Source organism: Coturnix japonica, chromosome 2 (assembly GCF_054131305.1).
Source record: "Coturnix japonica strain WE chromosome 2, WE-NBRP24, whole genome shotgun sequence".
Classification (NCBI taxonomy): Eukaryota; Metazoa; Chordata; class Aves; order Galliformes; family Phasianidae; genus Coturnix; species Coturnix japonica.
The window spans coordinates 110,951,033-110,972,693 of record NC_140664.1 but is presented as its reverse complement, the minus strand read 5'-3'; the positions used below and the strand labels follow the sequence as shown (position 1 = coordinate 110,972,693).

At 43.0% G+C, this 21,661-nt stretch overlaps 1 protein-coding gene across 2 annotated transcripts in view; it reads right to left on the bottom strand.

The window, feature by feature from the left end:
- The window catches only part of IGF2BP3 (insulin like growth factor 2 mRNA binding protein 3), a 96,652-nt gene that overhangs the window by 34,306 nt on the left and 40,685 nt on the right, over positions 1-21,661 (bottom strand). The gene's annotated exons all lie outside the window — the stretch shown is intronic.

Genomic DNA, 21,661 nt, shown 5'->3' with positions numbered 1-21,661 from the left:
CCCAACCTTCTGAAAATAAACCTTGAAACCACCTGTTAGCAGCGCAGGGCAGAACAGAGGCAGGAATAATTACTCTTTGGTTTCATTGAGAAGTGTTATTCCCTGTTCTCAAGGAATCAAGCAAGAGCATGCTCACAGTTACCAAGGATCACAGTTCATTTGTCCATTGGTAGAGTCAGGAAGAAAACAAGTGGGGGAAAAAGACACAAGAAGAGGCAAAGTCTGAACAAAGTAGTTTTATCTGGCATAATTCATTTTAGTCCAGTCAATTGGAAAATGAAGGGGCAAGAAACAATTGTACCTTTAGGTATAATCAAGGTGGAAAATCAAGGTGACAGACCATTCGAATAAAGACATCAAAATACCCACCGTCACAGCCCCTGTAAAACCCAGATGGTATAAGCTTGACTTTACTCCCGCTGAGAAATGCTGCTCCATCAAACAGAAGCTACACCAGTAGCTAACGCAGAACACAAGTATACCACTGTGCTCTGTTGTGTTCTGTACTGAGAATTAAAATGATGCTGCAGAAGCATCCAATTTATAGCGAGAAGTGAAAAAAGTCTTTGTGATCCCTTAAGATCACATTTCCTGCTACTCCTCAGATTCTAGAGTTTGAAACTACTTAAGAACGCGTTTATTCTGAAATTCACTGAATACTTCTGAAATATTTCCGGAGCATCAGAAAAAAAAAAAAGAGAAGTCTGGAGAAAAGCCTTTTGAGACCACTTAAGCATTCACTAAGACAAGAGGGAGCTGGGAGATCTTGCAGCTCAGGGCTGCACATCAGCACAAGCCTGGAGAGTCAATGCATGTGACTAGTGAGAAGCTTTCTGCTAGAGATGGCCCAGATGATAACTTTTCCTCAGTTGAAAGCAACAGACGAGCGGGAATGAGTGCTTCAAAACAAGCAAAAGCAAGCCAAGTCCCTGGCTCAGAGACCCACTTTGAGATGTTTACTGGAAACAGGATACTGAAGAGTTCATTAGTCAGAAAAAAACAGTTTTTGTCCCTACAGTATGTCAACACCAGTGCTGTATTACACAGAAGACTGTATTACAAGTGTGAGCTAATGTTGTAGTGATTCATGACAAATTTGGGTTGCATTTGAACTCCACAGCCCACCCTGGCCAAAAGCTGCATTGACTTTAAAAATCACTGAGTTTCATTTTTGTCCTTTGCCACACGGGAGAAGAGAAATGCTGGAATAAAAATTAAACCACTTTTTGCAATTTATTTCCATGCTAAACGTATGCTCTGACTTAAGAACAGCTTTTAATGAAGAAGCAGATTTTAAAGTCACCACCTTCACCAGGAAAAGGAATGTTTTCAAGCTGAAACTAAGCAAGATTTCAAAAGGTATTACAGGCACTCCCAGAACTACTGCTTTCAGTACAGTACCAAAACCCACTCAATATGCTCTACCTGCATCTACTCCAAAAACCCTATGAAACAAAAGGCTCTTTTGCCACCACTAAGGAATTGCTCAGCATTCAGCATCCCACTCCTCTTCATCTGAAGTTCTCCAGTTATACTGCTCCTTAATCCTCCTCTGAGCTACCTCAGAGAGAAAGAGCAGAGCGTGAATCTCAGAGCATTAATCCAAGTGATTGGAGTTCCCCATTTTCATTTCAATGGAGTTGACCCAAATCGAGCAGATTTGTGATAAGCTTCCTGGGACAACTGGAACTTTAACAAAATATACGATCCCTGTTGAGTCAAGTAGAGATGCTCTTAGCAGCACAGTCCACATCACACACTCTTATTTTCATCTTGCTCATATAAGAAGATGGTGTGAGTAACATCATCCAGGCAGTCTGTTAACCAGACTATTTAAAATGTACTAGTAAAAAGTTTCAGAGCAGTGGTTGGGGGAGATGCGAGTGCATGCATCTTTTCTCCAAGGATCAGCAAGCTTTGCTGTGGACACTGTAAGAACCAGCCGATCCAGTTGATAAAAGCCACTGTAACTACTCAAAACCAGACCTCTCCATTGTAACTCACTGGCAAAACACAGAAATCCACTCCTGCATGTTTCTTGTTTCACATCTATTTACTGTAACAGCCAGCTTCTGTTCACATCCCTCATTTTCATATTTCTCCTCATCCAGCCTTTTTCCCTCTCCCCAGCTTTTTTTCCTCTAGTTCAAAGCCTCCTAATTCTGCTGCAAAACAAACATGTTTTGTTTAAGCTGCTCTTCCGTAATACTCTTGGTGTACAGACTTGTTGGACCATCAGAACAAAATTCAAAGCCAAGTTGGTGGTGCAGCAGCAATTCTGATGAGCAGCTGAAAGGAGAAGTTTATTTGTACAAACTTTTCATCTAAGCTAGGGGGAGAAAAAAGTCCTTGCTTCGCTTTTCTTGAGCTCTTGTTCTAGCAGTTGTCTAAATTGGGTCTCCTGCTCTTGTTATAGCACAGATGTCTCCCACACAAAAAAGCCGCAGTCTTATACTGTGGACTTTCATTCATCAGGCTTTAAAAGCCAGTTCTGACTTCATTATAAACAGCGTTACCCTACACCAAGCCCCACAGATTGCGGCTGCTCTACAACTGCTGCCTCACAAACAAATGTTACTCTTCAGCAGCGCTGAGAGCAGGAAGCTCACATCGAAATATTGCAGTTCTCATATAGATTTCATGGGTTTAGAAGGGGAACCTTTGAATATGCCAGAAGAGTCTGTTTCTGCTCTTTTAGGGCACACTATTTTCATGCATCCCTTCTTAATGGGACGGTAGGTTTTCTGTTCTGTACCATGAACAGATTAGTTTCAAGGCATTAGGTCCATAAGAACAGTTTTCCATACTGTTTCTCACACACACACACTCCATAGGAACTTTACAGTATTACTGCGGAACCTGCTCATGTAAAGCAAATGCATTATAGCACCATTCTAACTTCTACAACTCCGACCATGCTGAGGAGTTATAATTAGATAGCAACTGAAATCGCAGATAGCAGAGGCAGAAATAGAGACAAGAAGAGTAGGGTCATTCAGTAAAAGACCACGTGGATGTTTTTGGCTGCAAATGCTGAGTGTTCCAGGTGATTTAACAAAAAGAGAAAAAAAAAAAGGGGGGGAGGAAAGAAGTCTGGCAACAATATGAGGAAAGAAGATGCTGGTGATGCGGCTTCTGTTTTCAGAGAGGAGAGTCAAGGTGAAAGAAAGGGAAAGCGCTAGGTGAGGCAATCCTGGTATTGCTCCAGATTTCAAGCCGGCTTGAAACACCGATGCCATCTGTACACCTTAACTGTTCAGTGAGTATTTCTGTGTCCACAAAAAATGCAATTTTAAATTACATCAATGCAACACAAGAGTGTGACGTAATCCACACCTGGTCCTGGTGCACTTGCGACATCAGTATATGAAGCAATGCCTCAACAGAGCCACCAGCATTCACCCAGCCCCACAACTTACAGCAACAAGGAATTCAGAGCAGCTTCCTTCTGGCTTATGTACTCTTTTACTGCTGAAACTTGTGTCCCCAGTAGGGGGCCCGAACAGCATGGCTTACAGGGAAAGTTACACGTGAAGCTCCTCATCAATCCCTGAGGAAGCTGTTTCTGAGGGGTACAATTAGACAAGGCCACACCACTGGTGAGGGAACCCTGACAGACTGCTGAGCCGGTGCCAGGCTGGCCTGCCTGGTGCTACAAGACAGAGCACCAATGCAGCACCTTCACTTGTTTCTTAGATTTTAATTTTTAAACTAAAGAAGCAAGACCACACAGATCTCCTATAGAGGCAGAGCAGGATGGGCATGGAGTATCCAAACCAGCACGCAGTCTGCTGGGGCAAGGCTACTCCTTCAAAACATTACGAAGGCATTTGAATAGGCAAAGCCAGATTGCAGTGGCTCAACACATTGCAACATGTGGTGATGGTGTTTTTCATCTTGTAGGCCCTTCAATACCCAGTTTACTGTCTCGTGAAACCACGACCATAGTCTGGAAGAATCAGAAAAATAAGTCTGGAAGCTGCTGAAGTCATTGTTTGCACACACCAGAAAGGCAGTGCCTGAAAACAATAACTCTGGCTTATTTACCACATCCCATACAAACCCTGGAGTGAATTCTTCTCCTGGGAACTTACAGTTGTAACCAAATGTTCAAAACTATTAATAAGTTTACCCTATAATACAGTTCTGTTTAGGTGGCATTACCAGGGTTTTAAGAACGTAAAACTGAACCACAGGGAACAAACCCAAAATTGTCAGAAGGAACTACTAATTGAGTGACCAGTTTGGACACCAAGGGCTTCATTTTCCACAGAGCTCAGCACTTCTCTGCATTCAAAGTGCAGCTTCAAAGCTGCACAAAGCAGCAAGGAGAACCCTGCACTTCTGCAAGAGGGAGCTGAGGCTCTTGACAGAAGACCAACAACAGGACACACCACAAGTGACTTGCAGCAACTTCTGCCCAGCACCAGGTAACCGAGCCATGGTGTAGATTCCAGCTTTCCATGGCAGTCCTAACCAAAGGAGAGTGTTTTCCTGAAAGTCTTCAACTCACCACACACTTTCTTAATCTTATTTCTTCTTTTAATTGCCTAACCAAAGAGCCACCCTCCTACCCCAAGCCAAGGTCCCTCCCCTACAGCACTAGGTCCTACCCCTAAGGAGGAACAGCAGGCCCCTTCTACCCCTCACTCTGATTACTCAATATCTGAAGCATCTGATTAAAAGAAAAAAAGTGAAGAGATGATGTGAGCTATTTCAACTTCAGCATTTCAAATTAAGCAATAATAACAATAATAATAAATACTAACAACTGAAAATAGACCTCAGGTAGAGCATTGCAGGCAACCATGACTACAACCCCATGTAACCAATTCCAAGTATCACATGTTTATAACTAATTCCAGATAACACCGTTCAGCCACTTAAATTTTTATACACAGACACGTACATAAAATCAAAAGATGAGAGAGAGAACTAAATGCTTTAAAGCCATACCGGTATTCAACAACATTTAAAAAAACCTGCCTTAAATCTGCTAAGTCAAAAATAAATAAATAAATAAGAGAAAAAGAAATGACACAATATGGTTAGCATGATTTACAGATGGAACACGATCAGCTTCCAAAGGAAAATTTATGAGGAATCCAACAGATGTAAGCAATGGGATAAAACAATTAACGATGAAGATCAGCATCAGAAACACCCTTTTCCCCCTCCCCACCCTATTTTCGCATCCCAACTCGTTATCGAATTCTCTTGGTGTGTTTTTTCAAGGCAGCTCTGAAAACAGAAGAAATTACAAAATGAATTTTTGGGCCGTAACACTGGAGGTGGAAATTAGGCCAGGTACTCGATTTGGCAGCCTGAGCATTCGTGTGTGCTTTTGTGTTCCCATATCACACCCTGAGCTGGAAAGTCGCCTGATCGTGTGATAGGGAGGAAAGATTAGTGCGTGTTACACTAAGGAGTTAGGGGGATGCCAAAGAAATAAAAGTAAAAAGGAGGATCGTATTATCAATGCTGACAAATAGCATTAAATAGTGTCCAAGGTTAAAAAGAGTGCATGAGAAATGGTTAGAGAAAGGTAAAAACTTATTAGATGCATGGGTGGCCTCCTTCGTAAAGAGATTAAAGGGAGCAAAATAATTCAGTTTGGAAAGGAATGAGAGGGAATGTGATACAGGTATTATGAAATAACGAATCATGTAGAGATGGCCAAATTGGCAGCTTCTATTCACCCTTCATCTAAATTAAATGAAAACAAGTTTGAAAACAGTGAAAACTATTTAAGCAACGTTATCTGAATGCAATTAAGCACCACACAATATCTGCCGCAATATTAATCCCCCCTTCTCCTTCTATCGAAACCGCAGGAGCAGGGACAGATAACATCAGAGTTTATAAAACCACGCAAGCACTAACCCCAGCAGCCCGTGTTCCTGAGAGGTCAGGATGCACACAGAGGGCTCCCTGCAAGCAGCTGGGCATTGGGGTGCTACAAGAAGTAGCACAGCTGAGGATGATCCTCTGGCTCTCACACCAGCTCAAGCAAAAACACACCTCTGCCTCTACAAGCTCATTCAGAGTTTGCCAAAGATGGAGTGGTTGTGGGGGGAACAACAAACAACTCTAACTATGAAAGCATTACTATCCATTGAGTATCTGTTGCCCAACTTAGATGATATGATAGACTGCACAAAAGCACAGGAGACAGCAAATTTTGAAAGAATGTTTGGAAAACAGACTGGGATAAAGGCGAGTTTTCTGCTTTTTTCACAGTGCTGCTTGAATGCAACCAGTGCTCCTTTGACGGGTCCTACACCATGCCTTAAAGGCTCCCAGCACGGGGCTGTCACAGTGCCTGCTGTGCAGCCCTTCCATGGGGCAGGCTTTAGCATCCTGCTCTCTCATAAAAAGCCCGTGAGAAAATGGTTCAATTCTTCCTTCCCCCTTCCCAAACCTTTCACTCCCCCCAATTTTGTTGACTCAGTACCATAATGGGAAATGTGGTCTTTTTCCAATTAAAAAGTATTAGGGACAACTGCTTCTCCTACACACTTCACTCTTTTCTGCTGTGTGAACAAGATGAAAAGAGCATTTTTGGAAGCTATTTTCCAGTAGTTATTAAAAGTTCTTGATGCCATTTCCTTATCACTCTACAGGGCTGCTGTTAGTCTGATATGCTCAGATTCAACATAATCATTTAAAACAAAAATTAAACCTGCTTCTGCAAAGTGGGAAACCTGCAACTATGAAAGAAACCTGTCAGATTAAGAAAAAAATCAGTTTTTGAATCACCTTTTGGAACCCATCAAATACTGCAAGTTCCAAGGAATCTCTCAACAGTGACACAAGGATCATTTCACAGGGGCTGTGTGTATGAAAAGTGCTTCTCCTTCTACTCTCCTGCTACAGCTGTGTTGGTGCCTTTTAGAAACACAGCCAGGTTTGACACTAGGGGAAACACGTACCATATCCCAGCTGCAAGTGTTTCCTCTGGGATCTGCTTGTAACTATCTGAAAACGATAGAGCAAATCAAAGGAAAATCCTGTAAAGTGGATTTAGGTCTCAGATTAACACAGATAAAAATAAAGTATATTAGAACTCAGATGGTGCTCACATCCAAGACATTCTTTCTACTATGCACAAGATTCAGGATGAAAAGCTTCCAGGAAACATCCTCAACAACAACGATATGAACATCTCAGTTTTCCTTATAACATGGGGGAAAAAAAGCCCTATAAGATTGTCTGGAGCATTTTACTAGAGTTACAACTAGCACTGCTGTGGTCCAGATAGACATTTACCAGGAGATTTGGCCTCTGAGCAACTGGTATCCGAAATGTAAGGGACCACTACAGAGAAGTTATTTTCATTTTACATATATGGATTGCTGGATATTTTCACACAAAACTCCCTCATCTGGCTGACAGTGCATGAAAGGTTCTATAACCAACCTCACCTACATTGTTACTATCCTGGCACAGAGAACACCCATACCTTAATGCAGATTATCAGTCGCATAAGGTGCAGCTCAGTGGCTTCAGTAGTTCCAGGTTTCAAGGACTGGAATTACTTTGAGACACAGTCAGGTCAAAATATAACTTACTATAAACCTCAGGACAGTAGTAAAGTAGAGATGAGAGCTTTGCAAACAACAGCTATTAAGCACTATGAAAGCCTCCCAGCTGAGGAAACATGAACCTCAGAGCAAGTGAGGATCATGAGGCTTTTGAGTGTAAAAAATTTCTATGGTGAAAAACCAAACCACTGTCTAACAGATACACCGATTCAGACAGATTCATGCAGACAGTCATAAAAACAGAGGCATATATTTAAAATTTTTAAAAAGCTAATTACTAAAAAAAAAAAGTTATTCAGAAAACCACCACAAGTTAAAGGGACATTACCATGAAATTATGTAAACACACATTGGGCAAAATCCATGAGATTCAAGTCTGGCTTAAAGGACCCCAGCATTGTGGTCTATGCTGATACCATCTGACCTACACATCTCCAAACAAAACAATTCCGTCTGAATACTGATGCTAGCTAACAGCTGGCAGCCTATCAATTACTTTTAATTGTCAGTTGTGAATGAGCAATCAACTGACAAGCCAGATGCCTGGAACAACCCAAGGAGAAAAGCTAGTTGCCCACAACTTGTGTTACCGCAGTTTGGAAGGAATCTGTAGCCACCTCCTTGCATTCAGAGCCTACTATAAAAAAAATCGGAAGTTTTCCATTTGTGGCTCCACAAGGTATATTCAGTCAACAAATACCTCCCTAATTTTACTGGGCAGCCTCACTGTTAATTGGGAGAAATAAGACCAAGGCAATCATAAAGGAGGCAAGCTTACACTGTTTTGCTTTCTCTGCAAGTAATTATTAGTTGATGGTTGCGTGACCTGAGAATTGAAGTTCCTGGAAGTCATGGAGGAAAGAACAACAACAAACCAATATGTTATGTTGTGAGGTGCTTCAGTTTGTTTGTTTCCTAATTCAAAGGGGGACTGTTTACCTGCAAAATATTTAGATCCCTGCAGTTCCTCAGGCACATGTAGGAAGAAAGAGCACAAAACATCAAACACACCACGGCAGAGACCTGCTGTTATGGCTCCAGTGTCCCCACAGCAAAATTTACACACAGGACTGCCTTACATCTTGTAGTCAAGTTTTAAATGGATCCAAATAATCAGCTCTATCCCACACATCATGTTTTAGCAGCTAAAAGAGCCATTAGAACTGTCCTTTAAAAAAAAAAAAAGCCACTCTCGTACAAACGTCTAAGTAGTGTGGTAGAACTAGGTGCCCAACAAACATGCTTTGCTTTAAATAAGTCTTCTTCCCAGAAAGCTGGGCACTCATTTTCAGTGTGACTTCCCTTGTGCTCCAACACAGGCACCGCAAGCATTCAGCTAAAGAGCCCAGTCTTGTTTCACTGCTGCACCACCATGGGTAGCTCTGCAAGCCATCCTCTGCTCAAAGTGCTCCAACTCCCTACAGCAACGTTCCCTTGAATGAGAAACAAAAACATCCACAGTAACAAACGAAAAGTAAAGGTGAAAAATAATAAAAGGCACCAAGAAGTTGGATGCCATTTACCAGTTTCACATTCACTATGGAACGAATTATCCCCTCTTGTCAAAAGAGATTTTCTCTTTAAAAACAAACAAAAAACTTACAATTTAAAGTTTTTACATATAAGAAGTCAGCTTCTGTTTAAAATAAGGGAAGTGGGAGTGTAAATCCTCAGTTTATGCCTGTATGAATATACACTTCATTCTGATTTTTCTCTGATTCACATTGAAATCCTCAGCCCAGCAGAAGGGAAAAAGCGTACTTCAGTGCAATGAGAAGATAGAGAAGGCGGTGTAAGAACTAAGAAATCTTGGTCATTCACCCACTGAATATTTAGGGAGCTGCAGCTCTTCAATTCAGCTCCTGTTCCAGTTCAGTTGCTCCCATCCAGTGCTGGCTGCAGCTGTAGGTTGGCAGAAGTGAGAATAAGCCAACCCAAGCACTGAAGAAAGCCCAGCCCAGCTGGGAAGTGACAGCATCACAGCCACTGTCTGGACTTCTGGGGCTGGGGTTGCACAGGAAAAACTTCACTGAGAACTGGATCTTTGCTGAGTAGGAAGGGATAACGGTGGAGAGACTGCATGCTGTTGAAGTAAGTACTTCCAAAATGAGAAAGACAACGCACAAAAAAGCCCCCCAACAACACTGGAGCTACACCACAACCTGTCCGGAATAGATATGGAAATGGGATCCCACCTCAGCAGCTGGTCAGTGTATGTGCAAGAGTGGCTTCTAGGGTAAGCAAGGTAGGTTGGACGCAATGGAAGAAAGCAGGAACAGAGATCAACATGCATTCTCTCCTAATCTCATATTGCAACAACCTTCCTACACTCCAGTCCTCAGTTTCAGGGCAACAGAAATAGCTCAGCACACAGAAGCAACCACACACTAAAGCTTCAGTACTGAAAAGCACAAGACAAGGCACTGGTGACAAGGTTTTCATCATCCAGATGAAAACATCCAAAAGGAGCAACAAGGAAAAATGGAAGTGTGACAGTCGGGACCCTCTCACAAAGCATAGCAGAGCTGCACTCTGCAGAGATGCTCCAAGATGCTCTTCAGACAAGAGCTGACTGAATAAAGATGGGCCTGCTGAAAATGTTGTACTATGAAGACAGGTTCTTAAATTATGAATAACGGACACAACATACAAACAGTACAGCATCCCAGAGGAGATGCAAAATGCTTTAAATGCAAAGAAAACAAACAAGAAAATCCTACCCACCCTCTTCCCCCATGAAGCTAGCAGCAAATTTCACAACAAGAATCCAGAATTTGTCAGTAGCTCTAAATAAAACATGCATGCTGAACAGGAGTGTTTGTGCCAGCCCAGCTGATGGAAGCACCAGAAACAGCCCACTTAGCAGACTTTCTCCTCATTACTGTGTTAGAACGGTAACCGAGCACACCCTTCTTCCAGATGCTTTTTTATGTGACAAAGAGCCCCACTGCTTCTGGGACGTTTTAGGAGCACTTTTAAAGGCTGCTGACAGAAAATGGATTTAAAAGATTCTGACTAAGAGGCCACCACATTGTCCCCTCCAGGACATGGCACCTCACATGTTGCTACCTCTGCCTGGCAGCCCCAGAAGCCAGGTCAGAAACCTGAACGCCTTTTGCTATGGTTCAAGATAGACATGCTCCGTGCTGCCCCAAAAATACACACGTTTGGCCAGTCTTCCACAGACCAGTGGTGAAATGATTTTGCCCTCTGCCTACCCATGAGGACACAGCTTTCAAGGTAGCATAAATAGCAAGCTCAGCTACGGCAGAGGAACATCTTATGGGATGGGATAACACAGTACTGCGTAGAAAGCAATACCCCGGTGAGGTTTGGCAGCAGGTCACTGGAACTCACATGAGCTTCTATTCAGACACACAGCTTAATAAATTTGTTTTGGTAAGATTCAGCCTTCTAAAAACCTCTCTATGAGAAGCGATCTTTCCCATCTCCTTATTGCTTGAGCACACACCACGCAGCCATACTGTGTCGGCTTCCAATAAGACCAGCCCAGAGCAGGAGGAATGCCTCCCTTTCCAGCTCTTTAATTTTAGCATGTGCACAGCCCTGCTGCCAGGGCAGCCTGTGCCAGGCCAATATTTGATTTGTAAACAGACACTGCAACAAGCTCATCTCTGCTGCAGGCTCCAAGCAATCTGCTCTTGCTCCCAGCCAGCACGTGGGAAGACTACTGTACATAGCGTTATGTGAAACGGTGAGCTTTCGCAAGGAAGAAGCTGATAGTGAGATAGGCATACTTCTCACGTGTGTTCTTTATTTCCACCCCACCCCCCCTCTCTGTGACTATATTAGCTTTTCCTAGAAGTGGAGAAAAAATTCATTGCCGTGCCGCAGCCCAGGCTGGGCAAGGTTCAGGAACAAAACCCAGTTAAGACAGACACGCTTTGCCTGCACACACTACAACATGTGCAGGGTGTGTCTTTTTTATACTAAATAAAGGTAATGATGCTTTCCAGTTTGATAAAAGAAATTCCCCCGAGGTTAACGCTTCAAAAATACGAACAGACTGTGACAAAGAGACCTATGGGTTTTGTTCTGCGTCTCCCACCAACACAGCACAGGGCTTCTTTTAACCAGAATTAGCAGTGACCATTCTAACTTCTGAAGTTCACACCAGGCATTATCATCACTAAACGTCAGAGTTTGGCCCCCGTTTTTCTTTTTTCTTCTCTTTCTTTTCTTTTGGCAGCCAATTAGATATGCCATTTTGATATCAAATTTCAGTACATAGAGATCTTCTCAGGAAGATCTTTCTGAGATCATTTCTGGGCACTCAGAGACCAACGCTTCTTTCAACTTGTTTTACATTTACCCCTTTTTGGAAGAACTGGGGGGAGAACCAAGTAAACGTCCATCTATTTCCGTATGGGAAGACCAGCTTGTAGTTACTGATGCACCAGACTGCTTCAGCTCTGGCAATCACGCCCTAAACTCACCTCAGTGCTAGTTGTAGTGCTTTCTTCCCCTCCTCTCTTCATTTTCCTTTCTGCTGGTCTTGCCTAAAACTACTAAGGATAAACCTTTTCTTAATACATTCACAAGAACAAGAGGTAACGCTTGCAAAGGTCCAGCCTGGAATAAACAGTAACAGGCACTTAAAAGGTAGCAATGGGCTTTCCATTTTAAAAAAGGTATGACTTATTTATTGGTAAAAAAAGAAAGCAAGGCTCAGCTCAGAAAGTCAGCCTTTGACAACTGGCTAGAGAAGAAAGTTGCTGCTCACATGCTGTTGACAAAGAACTTGGGTCTTTGAACAATGGTGCTTTTACAATATCATGATCCTCTCTGTTTTAGCAGCATCAAAACTACCATTAAAAGCCTCAGTGCCCATGGTATTTTTATGCCTTCAGACAAGAAGTCAGGAAACAATAATTCAAGAGGATTTTGTCCAAATTCTGGAAAAAGGAAGCCTGATTTATCTGCACTTTGACTACAGCTGTAACAGTATGTTACACAAACAGCCGGTCCTTAATTTAAGATAGAAAGCCAAATGTGTACTACCACTTCCTTTCATCTGCTTCTTGTTAATGTACAGGTACCAATATCTCCAGCCGGATTTCCATCACTATAACTAAGAGAAACAAAGCGAGCTTTTAACCAGAACAATATGCAGATAGCAGCGTGCTCACCTCAATCCGCACCATGTGAGAATGGAAAACAGGAATACTTCACCAGTGCAAATATAGTTGTTGTATTAACCATATTAGTATGTTCTCCTGGAAACCACTCACAAACATTCAGGCTGGTCCTGGCAGATGACAGACATAAATCTTAGCAAGTTCGGGCTCAGGATGATTTTAGAAAACTGTTCACAAAGATGGCCCTGCCTCCCATTCTCTGCACTCTCCTGGACAGGTCTGCATCATGGAAGCTACAGATGTGGGTTCCAACTGCTAATGCTTGAATACATGCAGCTGACTGCTATTTTATGTTATTTTTAAATCAAGAGCTTAGCTACCCTTACTTGGTAAATATTTCTGAGTATATATGCGTATATATTCACACACAACACATACATATTCATTCAAGTTCCACCCACCTGCAGGACAGCAAGAATAGAGCATGGAAAAGCAATCTGGTATGAGAAGATGCATCTCGAGTAAAAACATTTGTTGTGGGATGCATGTGGAGCACACATCGTAAAGAATTAGTGTTAGAGTAAGATGAATAACTCATCTTACTTATGTGATTGGCTCATTTAAAAGGTGACATCTCAAAGTCTGGTAGCACATACGGAATATTGTTTACTCAATTCAGCCTCTCATCATACACTTAAGCTACTTGATAAATACAGCTCAAGCTGGTCTTTAAAATGGCAGCGATGCAGAATTAAAACACTCCTCAGCCAAAGTGGAAAAAACATGACCAGAACTTATACCAGCAAGTCAGCCAGGAGAAGTCTTACAACACAGCAGCTCCAAAGGTACAGTTTTAAAGCTAAGATTTCTTCATCCCCTCATTCTCAATGCCGTTAATAAATACTAGTCAGAAACACCAAAAGCAGTTCATTCACAAACAGCAGTGTGGTTATCGTATGTACCAGCGGGCTTCATGCCCACTTAATTGTGCCTCCTACAGAGACAGAAATCCAGTACTTAGGCACCACACACAGGTGTTCCCTTAGCCTAAAACTGAAATATTTGCAGTGGGTTTTTTTTTCCCTACTACTTTGAAAAGGAACATATCAACCAGGACAGGCTCCAACTCGTGCACAAATAGCAATGAATTAAAACAAGTGATTTAATGGCCTATGTCCACGCTTGCAAGATGAGGCCCAGAATAGAGTCCCTTAACAGCCTCAGCAGCCCAGCTCCAGAGGCAGGGTTGATCTGATGAACCAGAACCTTGACTGAAATTGGATTTGACTTCTAGTGTTTGCACCCCAAATTCTAGAGGCAAGTATGACCACCAACAATGCCATACAGAACCTCAACACATCCCTTAATCTAGCTGGAAATACCATCACCTGTACCTCAGTAATTTAAAGAAAAGCATACACATCTCTACCTCTGTAGATATTGTGACTACAAATAAATTGTAAACAGACTCATGATCAGAAATACCCTTACCTTATTGCTGCAAATTTAACTATCGAAGCCCTCTACAATTTCACTTTACAATAGATATTACAGGCACTTGACTGATATCAAGCAGTCCTCATGCTTTGTGTGACACAATTGCACTTAAGGAGCAAGCCCAGAGCTGCAGAGCTCAGGATAAAAATACTAAGGTGGTAGAACCAGCTGAAATGAGAACGTTTGTCTCAAAGGAAGTAGCAGTATGGAGAGAAGAAAATGACCCAGAGCCATTTCCCTCAGCTCTGAGAAATCTCATCTGCTAGAACTCTCATCTCCACAAATATCATTTGAGGTATCAGTAACTGGTTCAGCATAAGCCTATACCCATCAAATTCATGAATAAATTTCACCTTAAAATCACCAAGATACTTCAGAAAGCGGATGCTTAAACTAGCTCTGCACTCCATCATTGTCTATTGCTTTTGAAACAATACTAAAGCCCTTGTAAGCTCCTTAGTTCCATTCCCAGTTTGAGCCAAGTATAAAGTGCAAGTTACGCTGCATTAAAAGATAAACTGGAACGTAAAGCAAATACAATTTGTTAAAATAAATCTGTGTGCAAGCACATACACAACATGTTATCATCCATCTATTACACAGTTCACATACTGGGGGAGCAGGCTTACATGAATACAGACAGCTGTGTAAACACACTTGAAGTTTAAATACAAAACATGCAAGGAAAGAAAGTAACGCTGAAAAAGTAATACATTTTTCTTTCTTTAGCTTCGCAAATATTTTTCTAATGCATTTGTAAATAGATTTGTAAAGAGTCTTGGAAGCAGCATCGAGTAGGTATGCAATAGTTTGAGGAAAGTGAAAAAGCTCTAGTCCTGGGGAAAGCTACGTGGAGCTTATGGCGGCTGTAAGTTGTAAATGATTATGAAAGTTTGGGTTTGTTTCATTTTGGGGTTGGGGTTTTGAAGGGTATTTCTCCATTGATTTTTGAAATCTGTTAATACAGCAATAAAAATTACTAAAAAAAGTCTTCATTCTGGTAACATCGTAGAACAGCAAGTGATAGCAGGAGAACACTGTCACCGCTTGTGATAGGGCCAAACGCAACAGAAGACAACCTGTTTGTAACAGAGATGCACTGAGATAAACTAACAGAGACTACAGCTGTAAGAATGATTACAAACTACTTCACTACAAGATCAAAAAAGCAATGAATTTTCTAACTTGGATGTCAGAAGTTAAATTCCTTAACCCAGAACAAGTCAGCAGCAAAGCTTAGTGACTCGCCCCTTCAAGCAGAAAGGCCAAGTATCCCAGTTTTAAAGAGAGGTCTGATCTAATTGAAATAGCTACAGAAAACCAGAGCCCCTAGGTATATTAGATTCATTTCTACAACACAACAAGACTTGCATCTGTGTAGCATTTAAATTACACAGGCAACCACATGAACACTTCTTGCACACAGCCAGAGTCCAATAACAAGCACACAGCTAATCTGGTAACAGAGCTGACCACGTGAGGGCATGGCAGTCTGTATGACGACTGCCATGCACATTTCTGTTGTAGTGTGTCATGTTCCTCCCTCGTTAAAAGCACCAGCACAAAGCCATGTGTGTGGAGTACACGCCTGTTTACAACAAGAACTTCCCCAGAAAAGCTCAGCAGACCATAAAGCCAGCAACTTTATGTTGCTGTGGCCGTGGGCAGTGGCCATGAGCAGTGCCACAAAGAGCCCTGCTGCACCCTGCATCAACTTCACCATGTCCCACACAGGCTGTCCCAGCAGAGATGGTCGGTGTGAGCATAGCAGTGAGGTACTCCTGAGTCCTATCTTTCCTCTTTGCTTTGTCCCAGCCAAGTGCCACTCGTGCACCTACTGCAAAATGCCCGAAGGGGACATTTACAGTAGAGTTTTCAGAGTTAGTGATGATTTCAAAATGCACAGCTTAATTTGGGCAGTCTTGCATCCTCGTCTCTGCCTTTTAACGCTGTGTAATTTGCACTTTATGTTGGTTCAAGCTGGAAAGAAAACTAAGTACAGATTGCAGCCCTTGTACTTGTAAAGCAATAGAGAATGGTATGCATGCTCTAATCATCAGTTTTGCATATAGTGAAATTCCTTCTAGAATCTGAGGGATAGTGGTGTCTGAGAATCCCATGCAAAGTTTAAGGTTAGTTTAAGGTGGGATACAGTGCAAACAGTTGATTTGCTTGCAAGGGCAACCAGTTTGGAATAAGCCAAATTATGTTTGCAGAGACAAGACTTAGTTCTACCAGAACTTCCCTTGAGAGCTACACCTTTCCCCATCCAGGTCTCTCACTGCAGCCCTGCCTGCTGCCTCATGCCATCAGCTGGAAACGTTCAAACAGCCACAAAGGCAGCTGCAGCACAGCACAAAGAGCCCTCCTCAGCCTGCAAAACTTGGCCTTCCAGAAACAACTGAACGTCCTGTGACCACATCACCTACAGAAGAGAAGCCTGAAGAAAGCTGGTCTTTGGATGAACCTGAGGTGGCAGGGAGAGGCTTCCAAGGGCTGGGACAAGCAGTGGTAGATGCAGAGGGCAGCTCCTTGCATGCATTGGCCAAGCGCACTTCTCAAAGGGCCCTCAGCCTCCTACATCCAGCTCCCTGTATCCTGCTTCCCTGTCTGGAGCACAACAAGCCTAGTTCAGGCGCAAATGGGAGCTTTGTACTGAAATAAATCCTGGGTTGTGCTCCAAGGGATCCCTCCCTGCAGGATCAGGCAAAATGCCATTTGGCAACACTGCAAACTGCCTGGGTCAGAACTGCAAGTTTTGAGGAATGCATCCGAGAGACATATAGAAACCTTCACACGATATACACATCGTCACACAGTGGGAAATGTTTTCATTGGCTTCAATAGCTTGGCTTTCTTTTCTTTTCTTTTTAAAAAAAAAGGGACGATAAAAGCACAGTCAAAAATAGACAGCTTTAGCTAATACTGCTGATTATTTCTCCAACCACATCACAACATCTGAGTACTTTCAGTAACAGTGACAATAACCAGCGAGAAGGTAACAACAAATGTGACTTCACGAGCTGATCAGCGGTGTTAATAATCCTCACAAAAGCACCAGCATCACACAGATGTGTTAAAATGACTGAACATTCCACCCTCCCACCCCCCCCCCCCCCCAAAGGAGATTATAAAAAGTTACTGAGCATTATGAACAGATATGCCACGTACTGAACTTTGGTCACGTAGAGAAGAGATAAATTGGGAGCTCTATGTACTGGACTCATATACAGAAAACAAAGTGACATCCAAGTACTTTAGAATCTCTACTTGCTTTCAGGAAAAAAACGTGACCATTCATATGATTGCTTAAGTAGGAGAGCATCTTTTTAGACAAATAGGAAGCCTGAGAGCTTGTAGTGATTTCAAGCAGTCCTATTTTTAGAAGTGTGTGTCAAGGGCACATGCCTAGAAAGCGCTTTCACTGCTTCAGCAGTTTGCAGGAAAAACAAGGTAGACAAGCACATGCGTATTTACAGACAGATGAGCCCAAGTCTCATGTGTGAGCAATCACATGGGGTCGTCTCAGTTCTGCCAGGTGACTCATGGAGCAGCCTCCGCTCTCTTGCCACAGTGCCAGCCCAGTGCCACACAGTGATGTGGGTGGCATGGGCAGGGGGCAGATGGCGGTGAGCAGTCCCAGGGCACCAGAACAGTCAAAGCATGTAGGTTAAGCTACGTTCCTTCTAATGAAAATTAGATTATATGGGTAGGCAATAAAGGGTCTGCGAGCAAAAAGAGATAAAATAGCAAAACACCGTCAGAAACCTGGTATGCCCAGTTTCCTACTTCGTGCTCCACCTACAACGATTAGTTAAATAGTTCAGTACGTCTAGCATCAGCTGCAAAAAAAACCAAACACCCTTTCATCTGTGGATATAAGTCTGCACAGAGTCATCTAAAGGAGGCAAGAAGCCTGACCATCTCAGTCATTGTACCTAATACTGTTTTCAAGTACTGAGTTCAGTTTTGGGCCACTCACACTACAAAAAAGACACAGAGGCCTAAGAGCACATCCAGAGAACGGCAATGAAGCTGTGAAGGATCTGGGGCACAAGCCCTATGGGGAGCAGCTGATTGTTTAGTGTGGAGAAGAGTTGCTTCAGGGGAGACCTTAATGCTCTCTAGAACTGCCTGAAAGGTTGTGGTGAGGTGGGGGTCAGCTTCTTTTCCCAGGTAACAGTGGTAGGACAGCAGGTAATGGCTTCAAATTGCACAAGGGGAAGTTCAAGTTGAAAGAGTGGCAACCCCAGAGAGGTGGTGGTGTCACTGCCCTGGAAGTGGTCAAGAAACGTGGAGATACAGCACTGAAGGACATGGTGGGGATGGGTTGGGATTGGAACAGATAAACTGAGAGGTCTAACTTCTGCGTTTCTATGACTTAATGCTTCCCAAGTCAGACCACAGTTTATACTACAACATCACTCATTATCCAATGAATCTTATTTGTTAACACAGTTACCAAAGAACATTTACTTAATACTTATATGCTCAACCTTCTACATTCAAGAAATACCTGCACACCTGCAACTACCACCCACCACTGTTCCAGGAAAGGTCACTGTAATTTTTCCAAGTCTCCCTTACGAGAACTATCAATTGAATGGTTTAAAGTAAATTCCTTAATGTGTAGCACTAATAGACTTAGATTATCCTTAAATACACTTTAGCTAATGAACAGCATAGTGAACAAAGCAACAGAGACTAAATGATCCCAGAGCATCCCAGGTTGGAAGGATCTTCAACAGTCACCTGGCTTCAGCCACTCATGAAGAAGGCTAAAAGGCTGCTCCATTGAGGTTACCTTGCAGCCTGTCCAGTGCTGTCTTGAAGATGAACAGGACTGCTGTGAAAGCACAGAAGACAGGATACCCCTTCTGCCTCTGTTCTGCTGGTACAGTGGTGCCAGAATAACTGAGCTTAGGCCATTAGTGAGCAGTTTAACAAATGCTTTTGCCAGAGGCAAGGTCTGATAGCCAAAGGCTCATCAGTCAAATAAGAAATTTGGCAAGAAGGTGTGTTGTGTGTAAATGAAACAGAAGACTGTAAAGCACTGAGCCTGAAGCACGACAATAAATAGAGGTAAATACAAATTAAGAATTTAATAGGACAAAGGCGCAAACTAAAAAAAAAACTGAAGGTACCAAAGAACTGTATCCAAAAGCTGTCTGCTATTTCAAGTTACTTCAGTGCCTGGTGCACCAAGAAACCTTTTCACACCTCACAGCACATTTACAAGGAACACAACAGCAAGTAAGCATTAACAGCCCATACTGTACTCTTTTTCTCCTGAAACCGGAGACCAAGGTATATGTCATATGTCTGCAATGAAAGAAGCACGTTTGGCCACTATAGGGACTGAAGTCAGAGGACAGTTACAAAAAACCTGATCAGTTCACACACATGTAGAAACTGCTTTGTATGGCCTCACCTGGTCCTACCCTCCTGCCTGCTGTGCTGTTCCTAGGGCAGGAAACAAGGACAGTGCAGGAGCAAGTGTGAAACATTATTGTTGCCAGCAAAGCCAGCAAACAAGTACAAATAAGAAGGAAAGAAAGGTAGAGATATCCATATCTCCTCTTGGCTGCATTAGTAAATAAGCTGCTGAGCAATACAAATCCTACTGATTTTCCATAGGAACAGATGTTCACCACACAACATTTCACTTTTAGCATTTGCTTGTAGAAAAAGCATTACACAGAACACACTACTAGAAGAATGACAGAAAACAGAACAAAACAAGGACAAGTTCCAAGTTACAAGATATTTCTGTGCCTGTTTAAACGAGATGGGATCGAGACTTAATCCTTACACTAGTTTCTCTCCTGAGACATCTAGGTGTAACTGCACTCCCATACTATTACTCAGGCCATCCTACAAATTATAGGCTACACTTCAGCAAAACAGTCCAGCATAGCTGTTCTGTGAGCATCCACACAGCTTGCAGTTAACTCTAACTTTGGATGCACCTACTCTGAAAAACCACCCTGCAAAAACCTGAAGAACACAGGCAAAGAGCACAGGTAATTCACTCTCTAAGCCAGAGCACCTAGGAATTTGCTGTAGTACCATGATCTAAAACCTTAAACTCCAGTGCTGTTTCGATATCCTGGCCCTTCTGCCCCAGTCACACAGAGCATAAATTGTCCCACCCTGAGCCACCTGGACTCTGCTCCAGTATCATGGCCAACCCCGGCCCACAGCGAAGCCACACAGATGGGCACAGGGGAGGAAAGGAACTAGAGGGAATGGTTTTAAGCTGTGACAGGGGAGATTCAGGCTGGACATTAGGAAGTATTACTTCTCGGAAAGGGTAGTCAGGCATTGGAATGCACTGCCCAGGGAGGTGGTAGAGTCACCGACCATGGGAGTGTTCAAGAAACATTTGGATGTGGTGTTGATGAATATGATTTAGCTGGGAAGTATTGGCAATGGTTGGACTAGATGGTCTTCTAGGTCTTTTCCCACCTTGATAATTCTGTGATTCTGTGAAAGGCTCTTGGAAGAACAGGTGGGTGTCAGGCAGAGAAATCAGAGAATCAACAAGATTGGAAAAGACCTTCAAAAGTCCAACCATCACCAATATTTCCCCACAAAACCATGTTCCTTAGTGCCACATCTCCACATTTCTTGAATACCTCCAGGGGCAGCGACTCCATCACCTCCATGGGCAGCCTGTTCCAATATCTGATCACTCTTTTGGAGAAGAGATTTCTCCTAACATGTAACCTGAGCCTCCCCTGGCACAACTTGAGGCCATTTCCTCTCACTCTGTCTCTCGTTATGGGGGAGAAGCTGACACCCTCACCTCACCACAGCTTCCTTTCAGACAGTTGTAGAGAGCATTAAAGTCTCTCTGAGCCTCCTCTTTTCCCAGACTAAACAATCCCAATTCCATCAGCCACTCCCCATAAGACCAGCTCTCCAGACCCTTCACAGATTCATTGCCTTTCTTCTGAAGGCACTCCAGGGCTTTGACATGTTTATTGCAGCGAGAGGCCCAAAACTGAATACAGTACTTGAGGTGCATCTTCACCAGTGCTGAGTACAGTGCTGGGTGATCACTGCCTTGTTCTTCCTGGCAACACTATACCTGATACAAGCCAGGAGGCCATCGGCCTTCTTGGCCACCCAGGCACACTGCTTTCTCTTATTTCTCAGCCAAGCACCAATAAGCATCTCCAGGTCTGTTTCTTCCACAAAGTCTTCCAGCCACTCTGTCCCAAGCCTGTGACCATAACAACACCAGTCAGTGCTAAAGTGCAGTACCTGGCACTTGGTTTTGTTGAACTTAATCCCACTGGCCTCAGCCCAGCAATCAACCTGTCCAGGTCCCTCTGAGGGGCGTTCCTACCCTCCCAACCTGATGTGTCAATTGCAGACTCACTGAGGGCACACTCAATCACTTCATCCAGGTCATCAAAAAAACCATTAAACAGCATTGGTTCCAGTACCAACCCCTGGGAAACACCATTTGTGATCAGTCACTAACTGGATTTAACTCATTCATCACTGCGCTCC